Below are 11822 nucleotides of genomic sequence, written 5' to 3'. Positions count from 1 at the left end.
TTTTTTTCGATTTATAGCAACTGGGTCTCCCGTGCACTGTTGGCCTAAGCAGTGAATGGAAGGCTTTCCAAAAATTATGAGGAACTGCAATGCCCCTTACAAGAGCCATGTGTGGCACCCCAGGGGTCTGGTCACCACAGTAATAGATATATTACGTCGGAGAGCAAGTGGGAGGTTTCCTGGTCAGGATCCCTTAAACATGCAACATCCTCCTGCCCCACTCCTGGGAGGGGAGAATTCTGCCCTTATAAACTGGATCTGGGGCGGGGTTGAGTGAGTCAGAGAACAGTCAGAGTCAGAGTGAGAGCAAGGGAAAGTAACAGCAAGGGGCTCTGTAGGAGCTAGGAGCTAAAGACCAGGGGCTGGAAGCTGAGCAGAGCTCGTCCTGGCAGAAGACAATAGGAACCGGGCACAGGAGTCCGAAGCTGTGAGGACTTATATATCCAGCAGCAGAAACCAGCCGGCAGGGGATTTCAGGTCCTCTGGCCATAGAAGCCCGGAGGCTCAGTCACAAGCAAGGGACCAGCACCGCCGTCGTGGAGCGGAGGCTAACAGAAGGCCCCGAGTCACCAGCCATACGGGTGAGCACTACACGGTACACTCAGGGACGTGGGCTACTTCTACCCGCTTACAGCAAGGTAGCCAGGAAGAGTGCAGACAGACGGGGAGGCCTACAACTCCACCTGGCCAGGGGAACTCCTGCTTGCTCACAGACTGACCAGGCCTCTTATGCTAGCCAGTACTCCCGGGAGGGTCTACCTTATAATCATCAGTAAAGACCCTGAACTGCACTGCAAAGACTCTGAGTCGTTCCTGCTGCGCTCGTGCACCATCACCCCCATCATCCACACTCACTGCCCTGAGGCTATACTCCTCCCGAGGGGAGTTATCCCATTCTATGCTGCGCACACAACACCAGCCTCAGCGGTCTGCCTCGCAGCGGTGGTACTCCCTGACCACAATCCACGGGTGGCGCAGTCGGACAATTAACCTCAAAACCTAAGAAAGACTGCCACTGGTTTGACCAGCCTGAGTCACGGGACTGGGTCACCGCCACGGAGACTACAGACCCCAGAGACCCGGCACCGGGTATCCCACACACGTGTACACATGGCCCAAGGGGCGCGTCACATGCAGTACAGCATATTACAAACATAAGTCCCATTATTGGGGAGTGGGTGTCCCATAGTATTTGATTATGCCTTGCAAGCAAAAGCTGCCAAAAATTAGGACGGAGCAACTTGCAATGCCCCTTACAAGAACCATGCAGTACAGCATATTACAAACATTAGTCCCATTATTGGGGAGTGGGTCTCCCATAGTATTTGCTTATGCTTTCCCAGCAAAAGCTGCCAAAAATTTGGACGGAGGAACTTGCAATGCTGGCACCCTGGTGGTATAGTGGTGGTGGAGGCTGAGGATAAGGAGAAGAAGATTAAACAACCGAAACGAGGAAGCGTATACCCATGTGTGGGTGTGAAGCGGTGCATGTGAATACACCTCCCGAAATAACACAGTGGATTTGACTTTATGTTACTCTGCTGTCATTTGGTGGTGATGAGAAGTCTGGCCCAATCCAGCCCTTGTTCATTTTGATAAGGGTCAGCTTGTCAGCATTGTCAGTTGACAGGCGAGTGCGCTTATCAGTTATAATTCCCCCAGCGGCACTAAAAACACGCTCAGATAACACGCTAGCGGCAGGGCAGGCCAGGACCTCCAAGGCGTACAGAGCGAGTTCATTCCAAGTGTCCAGCTTGGATACCCAATAATTAAAAGGCACAGAGGAATCACGGAGGACGCTGGTACGATCGGCAAGGTACTCCCTCACCATCTTTTGAAACTTTCCACTCCTTGTGAGAGTACCCCGCGCCTCAGGGCCTGTAAGCTGGGAGGGTGTCAGAAAACTGTCCCAGAACGTTGACAGTGTTCCCCTGCCTCTGCTGGATTGGATTTGCATCTCTCTCGCCTGTACGCCTTGGTTGGGCAACGAACTGTGACCTCTGCCGCTAGCGTGTTCAGATGGGAATTTTTTTAAGAGTTCTGCAGCAAGGGCCTTCTGGTATTGCCCCATTTTTGTAGACCTCTCCACCTCAGGAATAAGAGAGTGAAAGTTCTCCTTGTAGCGGGGGTCTACAAGTGTCACCAACCAGTAATGACTGTCACCCAACATTTTGACAACGCGAGGGTCACGGTTAAGGCAGCGTAACATAAAGTCAGCCATGCGTGCCAGACTGGTAACGGGCAAGATTTCCGTGTCCTCACCAAGATGACGACTGACCATGCTCTCCTCCTCCTCCTCTTCCTCCTCCCCCCTGTCCTCAGGCCACCCACGCTGAACCGACGGTATGACACTTGTACAGGTACTACCGTCTACAACGCATGATAGCAGCTCCTGTTCTTCCTCCTCCTCCTCCTCCTCTCCCTCATTGTCCCCCAATGCACATTGGGATGAGATGAGGCTGGGCTGTGTGTAATCGCCCGCTACGGCTTCTTGATCCATCTCATCATACTCTGGCTGCAATGCCTCCTCTTTAATTCTCTGCAGAGAGCGTTGCAAAAGACAGACAAGTGGTGGGATGCTGACACTAATGATGGCGTCATCGCCACTCACCATCTTGGTGGCCTCCTCAAAGTTTGTCAGGATGGTACATATGTCAGACATCCAGGTCCACTCCTGAGGTCTTATGTTGTTGCAGCTGGTACTCCACAACTGCTCTCTTCTGCTCACAAATCCTTTGCAACATGTGGAGGGTAGAGTTCCAACGTGTGGGGACATCACACACCAGTCGGTGTCCCGGAAGCTGCAAACGCTGCTGCAACACAGCAAGGGCGGCGGAAGCTGTAGCCGACTTGCGAAAATGAGCTGACAGGCGGCGTACTTTCAGGAGCAGATCTGGCAACTCGGGGTATGATTTAAGAAATCGCTGAACCACGAGGTTAAGCACATGAGCCAGGCATGGTACGTGTGTGATCTCACCTCGCCTCAGAGCCGCCACCAGGTTACGGCCATTGTGTCACACGACCATGCCGGGATGTAGGTTCAGCGGTCTCAGCCACAGATCTGTCTGCTCTTTCACAGCTGTCCACAACTCACAAGCAGTGTGAGGTTTATCACCTAAGCTTATGAGTTTCAGCACAGCCTGTTGCCGCTTGGCGGAGGCAGTACTGCAATGCTTCCAGCTTGTAACTGATGTGGTGATATCTGAGATGGAGGCTGAACATGAGGAGGAGGAGGAGGATGCGCAGGAGCTGTACACTGTGGGGGCAACTCTGACTGACATAGGGCCCGCAATCCTCGGTGTGGGGAGGATGTGTTCCGTCCCAAGGTCCGACTGGGTCCCGGCTTCCACTATGTTTACCCAGTGTGCCGTCAGAGAGATGTACCGTCCCTGGCCACAAGCACTTGTCCACGTGTCCGTTCTCAGGTGGACTCTCCCAGTAACTGCGTTGTTGAGGGCACGGCAGATGCTTTGGGACACGTGCTTGTGTAGTGCGGGGATGGCACACCGGGCAAAATAGTGTCGGCTGGGGACCGAGTACCGAGGGACGGCCACCGCCATAAGATTGCGGAAGGATTCCGTCTCCACCAGCCTAAAAGGCAGCATTTCCAATGCAAGCAGTCGTGAAATGTGCGAATTTAGGACTGTGGCCTGTGGGGCGTTAGCTGCGAATTTCCGCTTTCGTTCAAAGGTCTGGGATATGGACAATTGAACGCTGCGGTGGGACATGGACGTGGACGTTGATGCTGTTTCTTGAGAAACTGCCATAACAAGTGAAGACTGAGAGGAGGGGGCATCTTTACATGCAGTATGGACAGGGGATTGCCTTGCACACACAACAGGGGGTTCTATTGCACGCACAACAGTGGAAGAAGCAGTGGTGACACCCTCTGACACTGGTCGTGGACCCTGGGTTTCGCCCCACAAAGTCGGGTGCTTTGCTGCCATGTGCCTGATCATGCTGGTGGTGGTCAGGCTAGTAGTTTTGTCACCCCTGCTGATGCTGGCATGGCAGGTGGAACATATGGCCTTTTTGGGGTTATCAGCAGAGTCTTTAAAAAAATTCCAGACTCTGGAAGACCTACCGCTTGTACTGGCAACGTCCCTCGTGTTGGTGTTACGGGGAACGGTTGCCTGCCTTCTGTCTGCGGCCACCACACTGCTTCTTCCTGCCTGTTGGGGTACTCTGCCTCCCTCCCCCTGTGTGCTGCTGGCCTCACTCTGCATGTCCTCCTTCCACGTTGGGTCAGTTACTAGATCATCCACCACCTCCTCCTCTTCCACTTGCGCACCACGATCCTCCTCCTCACTTCCTGGCAATTGTGTCTCGTCATCGTCCACCTCTTGTGACAGATTGCCAACGTCGACTTCCTGTGGCAGTGGCTGTTCAAATATTTGGGCATCGCAACATGGGATCTCCTCTTCCACCACTTCAAGCGTATCAGGCGAGGGGCCCAAATATGGAAATGGACCAGTGAACAGCTCTTCAGAGTGTCCAAGTGTGGGATCAGTTGCTGTCTGACGACACTTGGCATGGTGGGAGGAAGGAGCATCAGGGTGAGGAGGAGTATGCGGTCGAGACTCACGGCTACTAAGAGTTGACCGTGTGGAAGACAGACCGGAGGTGGTGGTGCCCAGGTAACTGGAAGTATTGTCTGCTATCCAATTAATAACCTGTTCACACTGATCAGTTCTCAATACTGGTGTTGTTCTGTGCTTCCCTAGTAATTCGGTCAAGAAGTGGGAGCGAGAAGATGTGGCTGTTGGTTGTGGCACATTTTCACCTTGGCCACGGCTCCGTCCTCTGCACGAACCATCACCAGAACGTCCACTTCCACGTCCCTTGCCACGCACCTTGCCCATTGTAAATGAAGTAAAATAGCTTACACTTGCACTATCAATGGAAAAAGGGTAATAAAGAGTAGATTAGAACCGTGGAAGAGGAAAACCACAGTTATTGTTTACTGGGGTATACCACACTTTTTTAAATAGAGATATTTGCGGCTGAACAGTGAGCGACACACTCAAACTGCTTTTTTTTTTAGATACCAAAGGCCCAAAACTGGATAGTACAGCAATTTGACCCGTGGAACTGCGAAACCACACTGGGATGTCGGGCCTACACAAGACTATTTTCAACAGATATATTTTTGTGTCACAACAGTCAGGAGACACTACTGTTTTTCTTTACGGAAAAAACTACCAAAACCTGAATAATAGAGATTTTTTACCGTGGAACAGCAAAACCACGGTTATAATTTACTGGTGTATACCAGACTTTTTAAAATATATATATATTTGCGGCTGAACAGTGAGCGACACACTCAAACTGTTTTTTTTAGATACAAATGGCCCAAAAGTGGATAATACAGAGGTTTGTACAGTGGAGCTGCAAAACCACACTTGTATTTCTCGGGCCTACACCAGACTATTTTCAACAGATATATTTGTGTCTGAAAAATCAGGGAGACACTATTTTTTTTTTTTTTTTATACAGCAAAAAATGTCAAAAACACGATAATAGAGATGTTTTACCGTGGAACATCAAACCACAGTAATAATTTACTGGTGTATACCAGGCTTTTTAAAATATATATATATTTGCGGCTGAACAGTGAGCGACACACTCAAACTGTTTTTTTTAGATACAAATGGCCCATAGAACTGCAATACCACACTTCTATTTATCTGGCCTACACCAGACTATTTTCAACAGATATATTTGTGTCTGAAAAATCAGAGGCACACTTTTTTTTTGGGGGGGGGGGGGGGGGGCACCAAAAGGTTAATAAGATGGGTATTTGTACATTGTGAAGGAGGAAAAAAAAAAGAGGATTTAGATTTAAAAAAAAGGATTTTTCCTGGCCCCCGGGACTTGGAGCTAAGTCCAGCAATTTCAGCAACAGGAGCAGCACACGGGACTGTAATGCAGCGTTTGCTGGTATAACCACTGCGTCTCCTATACAGCCTGCCTGCCTGCTTGCCTGATATACCTGGGATGGATATTAGTCCTGAGAAGGACTGTTTGTTTGATCTGGCAGCCTTTACAGACCCTACACTAACTATTTTGCAGGATATATCTCTCCCTAAATCAGCAGCGCAGTCCCTACACTGTCTGATCCGGAGCGACTGTGTCCAAGATGGCGGCGCCCGGTTTTAAATACTCGAGGTGACGCTGTGCGGCCAGCCAATCACTGTAATGCCCACAAACAACATGGCTGCGGCATTACAGTGACTGGCTGGCAATCCCTGCATGTTCATTGGCTCTGTAAAGAGCGCCAAACATGCAGGGCGGAGACCCGAGCTCCCGCCCAAGTAACCCGGAAATGCTCGGTGCTCGCCGAACATCCCGAGTAGCGTGATGCTCGGGCGAGTACCAAGCAGTGTCGAGCATGTTCGCTCAACACTAGTGATTACACACAGCCCAGCCTCATCTCATCCCAACGAGCATTGGGGGACAATGAGGGAGAGGAGGAGGAGGAGGAGGAAGAACAGGAGCTGGTATCATGCGCTGTAGACGGTAGTACCTGTACAACTGTCATACCGTCGGTTCAGCGTGGGTGGCCTGAGGACAGGGGGGAGGAGGAGGAGGAGAGCATGGACAGTCGTCATCTTGGTGAGGACACGGAAGTCTTGCCCGTTACCAGTCTGGCACGCATGGCTGACTTTATGTTACGCTGCCTTAACCGTGACCCTCGCGTTGTCAAAATGTTGGGTGACAGACATTACTGGTTGGTGACACTTTGAGACCCCTGCTACAAGGAGAACTTTCACTCTCTTATTCCTGAGGTGGAGAGGTCTACAAAAATGTGGCAGTACCAGTAGGCCAATGCTGCAGAACTGTTAAAAAAAATTCCCATCTGAACACGCTAGCGGCAGAGGTCACAGTTCGTTGACCAACCAAGGCATACAAGCGAGAGAGACGCAACTCCAATCCAGCGGAGGCAGGGGAACACTGTCAACATTCTGGGACAGTTTTCTGAGACCCGCCCAGCTTACAGGCCCTGAGGCGCGGGGTACTCTCACAAGGAGTGGAAAGTTTTAAAAGATGGTGAGGGAGTACCTTGCCGACCATACTAGCGTCCTCCGTGATTCTTCTGTGCCTTTTAATTATTGGGTATCCAAGCTGGACACTTGGAATGAACTCGATCTGTATGCCTTGGAGGTCCTGGCCTGCCCTGCCACTAGCGTGTTATCGGAGCGTGTTTTTAGTGGCGCTGGGGGAATTATAACTGATAAGCGCACTCGCCTGTCAACTGACAATGCTGACAAGCTGACCCTTATCAAAATGAACAAGGGCTGGATAGGGCCAGACTTCTCATCACCACCACATGACAGCAGAGTAACATAAAGTCAAATCCACTGTGTTATTTCTGGAGGTGTATTCCCATGCACCGCTTCACACCCACACATGGGTATACGCTTCCTCATTTCGGCAGTTTTTTGCTCTTCTCCTTATCCTCAGCCTCCACCACCACTATACCACCAGGGTGACCATGGTCCGTGTTGCCAGCATTGCAAGTTCCTCCGTCCTAATTTTTGGCAGCTTTTGCTTGGAAGGCATAGGCAAAGACTATGGGAGACCCACTCCCCAATAATGGGAATGTTTTTAATATGCTGTACTGCATGGTTCTTGTAAGGGGCATTAAAACCGTCTTGTTAAGCTACTGCGACCTCCACGTCTCTTCCAAGGGGCATTTAAACCGTCTTGTTAAGCTACTGCGACCTCCACCACTTTTCCAAGGGGCATTAAAACCATCTTGTTAAGCTACTGCGACCTCCACCACTTTTCCAAGGGGCATTGATATTGTCTTTTTACTCCACTGCAACCTCCACCATTCTTCCAAGGGGCATTAAAACCATCTTGCTAAGCTACTGCGACCTCCACCACTTTTCCAAGGGGCATTGAAATGTTGTTTTTAATTAACTCTAACCTCCACGACTCTTCCAACGGGCATTGCATTTCCTCCTAATTTTAGTCAGCTTTTGCTTTTCAATGCATAGGCGAACACTAAGGGAGACCCACTCCCCAATAATGGGTAGAAGGTTTTTAGTACGCTGTAATCCACGTCTGTTTCAAGGGGCATTGTAGTTCCTCATAATTTTTGGAAAGCCTTCCATTCACTGCTTAGGCCAACAGTGTACAGGAGACCCAGTTGCTATAAATGGAAAAAACGGTTTAGTTAAGGCCCTCTGACCTCCATGTCACTTCCAAGGGGCACTGGAGTGCCTCGAAATTTTTGGTAGGCATTGCACTCACTGTATGCCCTATAACTGTGTAGCCGAACCGCTCCTTTTGGTATAGAAACATATCCTACAAGACATGTGTGGTTGACTGGCCTGATATTGATGTGAATGGTCCCTGTTCCTCCTGCTCTTTCTCCTTTGCCACCACCTCATCCATCATTCATCACCTGAAGCTTTGTTTTAACGGGAGTCATAAAACTGACCACCTCAGGCCTAGCCACTACTACATACATGCGCTTGCATTCCAAGAAAACAAAGCAGATGCTAACTTCTATCATCATCACCATGCTCCTCACCTTGGCACTCTCAACTCCCCTGATGGAGAAGCCAGGGCCCACCGGAGGAGTCTGGTTCTCTGGTGGGCTCATCCAATGCTGCCCTAAAGCAGGCCAGACTAAGAAAAGTGTGGGGGAAGTTGACAGGAGAAATAGGGGCGGCTGGGGACCGGTTATGGACACCCGGCCGCCCCCAGGCGGCTGGGGACCGTGTGTGGACACCCGGCCGCGGGGCGGCAGGGGACCGAGTATGGACACCCGGCCGCCCCCTGGCGGCTGGGAACAGAGCATGGACACCCGGCCGCTGGACGGCTGGGGACTGAGTATGGATACCAAGCCGCCAATGCAGCCATGACATGGTGGCCGGCGTCTGCCTCCACATGCCTAAAAGGCCCAATTTCAAGTGCAAGCAAGCTAGCAGTATGGTATTGCAGGCTGGGGGTGGGTGGGTGGCAGGCTGCATACTTGCGCTTGCATTGCAAGGAATGAGGGAGGTACAATTGAACACTGCCCTGGGACAAGGACTTGCACGGGGATAGTTGCAAGTCGGCATCTTCTGATGCGGCAAGGATCACTTCTGATGGGCACACTTTTAGGCAGTGACCTGGGTGTCAGAGGTGCTTCCAGGGGTCTTCCCCATGCTTTTCCCATGTCTTTTCAGCACTGTATGCATGTGTCACACAGCACATGGCCAGATAAGGTTGTAAAATGTTAAAATGACATTTCCCGGTGAATGCATTTGTCACGGTTGAAAGCAATACAAAAGTGCAAAAACGCATAAATAATGCTACTTGTGAACATAGCCCAAGGTGTGGAGGAGTATTTTTGTTTTTGGTTATTTATTTTACCTTATACACAAGTCTTTACCCTGGAACAGGAAGTTCCTTAACATATTTCACAGGAAAACCGTTTCAGTTTCGTTTTTGAATGTTTTATTGTGACCCCGTAAAAGTGGCTTAATACCTCTGACCACGTTGTTGACAGCAGTAACCTGGGGGTCAGAAATGCTTCCTGGGGCGATGCCCATGCTGTCCCCATGTCTTTTGAGCACTGTCACTATCGTTTTGGGCACTTTTTAGGCTTTCTACAGACTGCCGGGGGTGCCGCCGCAAAAATGCTCGGGTCTCCCATAGACTAACATTGGGCTCGTTGCTCGGGTCGAGCACCCGAGTATCACGGTGAGCTCGGCCCGAGCTTCGAGCACCCGAGCATTTTAGTGCTCGCTCAACACTAGTAAATACTTAACGGAGATAGCCTTAGCGGTAATTTATCAAGGCTGGTGTTTTATGCGGAGCTTGATGAAACTGGGCTGTTGTAAGAGGCACCAAGTTAATTAAGAGGCTCATATCTCTTAACCCCTTAACACCCCATGACATATATATTTATCATGGAGCAGATCGGGGTGTGTGGATCAGGGTCAGGCGCACAGAGAAGAGACTTAAGGTCTGGAGTGAGCAGTGCCGCATTTAGTGGATGTCCCTTGAAGTGAGAGGAGACCAGGAGAGAGATAGCGTGAACCAGAGAAGAAACGAGGAAGAGTGACCGAGAGACAGAGTGATTTATCGGAGATGGGTCCTGGGAGAGGACACCTACCAGTATGGCCTGAAGTATATAACTCTTAAGGGTAACGGGCCTAGACAGGACGGAGTATGTAAGACGAAGAGAGTGCCCCGTGCGGGAGTTCCAGAGCGTCAGCATCAGACAAGAGATGTACCTGCCATACTGGCACCATAGCATCCCTAAGGGGAAAGAAGACATGGAACCTCGGGTTGAGTAAAGGACTTTTGCTAGCTGGACTGTAGTGATGAGCTGGGTTGTGATGAAGTAGTGAGGAATAATAAAGACTGAAAACAACGCTCCCTAAGTTAATGTTCATTAAAAAGTTTATTTTAAACTGGTGGTCTCCCTCCTTGAACTGTCAAACATCTGGTCCTGGCCAACCAGCAATATCGGTTACATGCGGCCTGCAAGGGCGTAGCACCCTCACAGCACAAGTCCACACACCCAGCCAGGAGCCCCACCTTCATGTAACGTACAAGACGCAAGAGACGAGTACCGTGCCCACGGCTACAGCCCTATTCTACGTTACATTGCAGTCAATAATATATGCAATCAGAGGTTCAAATCTTCTGAAGGGAATAAAAATTAAGAAAAAAAAAATACAGAAAAATTAAAATCACCTTCCTTTCCCCTCATTAAAAATTTTAAAAAGTTAAAATAAAAAAAAGCCACATATTTTGTATTGCCAAGTCCGATCTATCAAAATATAAGAATAATTAACCCATACAGAAAAAAAATTAAATGCTAAAATTGCATTTTTCGGGCACTACACTTCACTAAAAAAAAATACAATAAGAAGTGATGAAAATATCATAAATACACCAAAATTGTACCATTAAAATAGTTAGATAACCAAGCGAAAAGACAAGCCCTTTCCAAAAGACCACTTCTATGAGAAGATCGCCCCTTTATAGATCAGGCTTAGAGTGGAAAAATAAAAAAGTTACAGATCTCAGAGACCAATTTTTTGTTGTTTTTTTTTTACAAATTTCAGAATTTTTTTTTCACCATTGAAATACAAAATATTATGGAAGTTTGATATCACCATAATCCTACTGAGCAAGAGAATTATGTTTCTGGGCCATTTTTACTGCACAATGAATGTCATAAAAACAAAACCGAAAAAACTGTGGCAGTGTTGCACTTTTTTTTTTTTCACCATTTCATCCCACTTTGGGATTTTTTCCCATCTTTCAGTACCAGTACATTGTATGGTAAAATGAATGAGGTCATTCAGAAAAGCAACTCATCTCGTAAAACACAAGCGCTAATATGACCATGCTGATAGAGAAATAAAAAGGGCTCTTAGAAGGGGAGGCTATAGGGGTCTCCTGCTGGACATGGGGAGGCTATGGGGGTCTCCTGCTGGTCATGGGGAGGCTATGGGGGTCTCCTGCTGGTCATGGGGAGGCTCTTATGGTATATAGGGGGCTGTGTGTGGGCTCAAACGGTATATAGGGGGATGTCAGCATACTTAATTCTGCTCAATATTAAGTGATACAATATTAATATAAAGTAATTATAATTAATATGTTAATATTAATATTGAGCAGAGTTAATTTCAGGCTACCTGTTTGGCCTCTGCAACAGTCATGGTCTCTCATGTGGCCCCTCTGGAAAATTAATTGCCTGCCCCTGTGTTAGACTATGTGTCACCACATCCTTTCCGAAAAATGTAAAAAAAATAAAAAATAAAAAAAAAATTATGTTTTTTTGTAACTTTTATACCCCTGAAAACTGA

This window comes from Phyllobates terribilis, unplaced genomic scaffold (assembly GCF_046119375.1).
Source record: "Phyllobates terribilis strain yellow unplaced genomic scaffold, ASM4611937v1 Scaffold_13__5_contigs__length_258822181, whole genome shotgun sequence".
NCBI lineage: Eukaryota > Metazoa > Chordata > Amphibia > Anura > Dendrobatidae > Phyllobates > Phyllobates terribilis.
The sequence above is the reverse complement of the archived record's forward strand: the minus strand, read 5'-3'. Positions refer to the sequence as shown.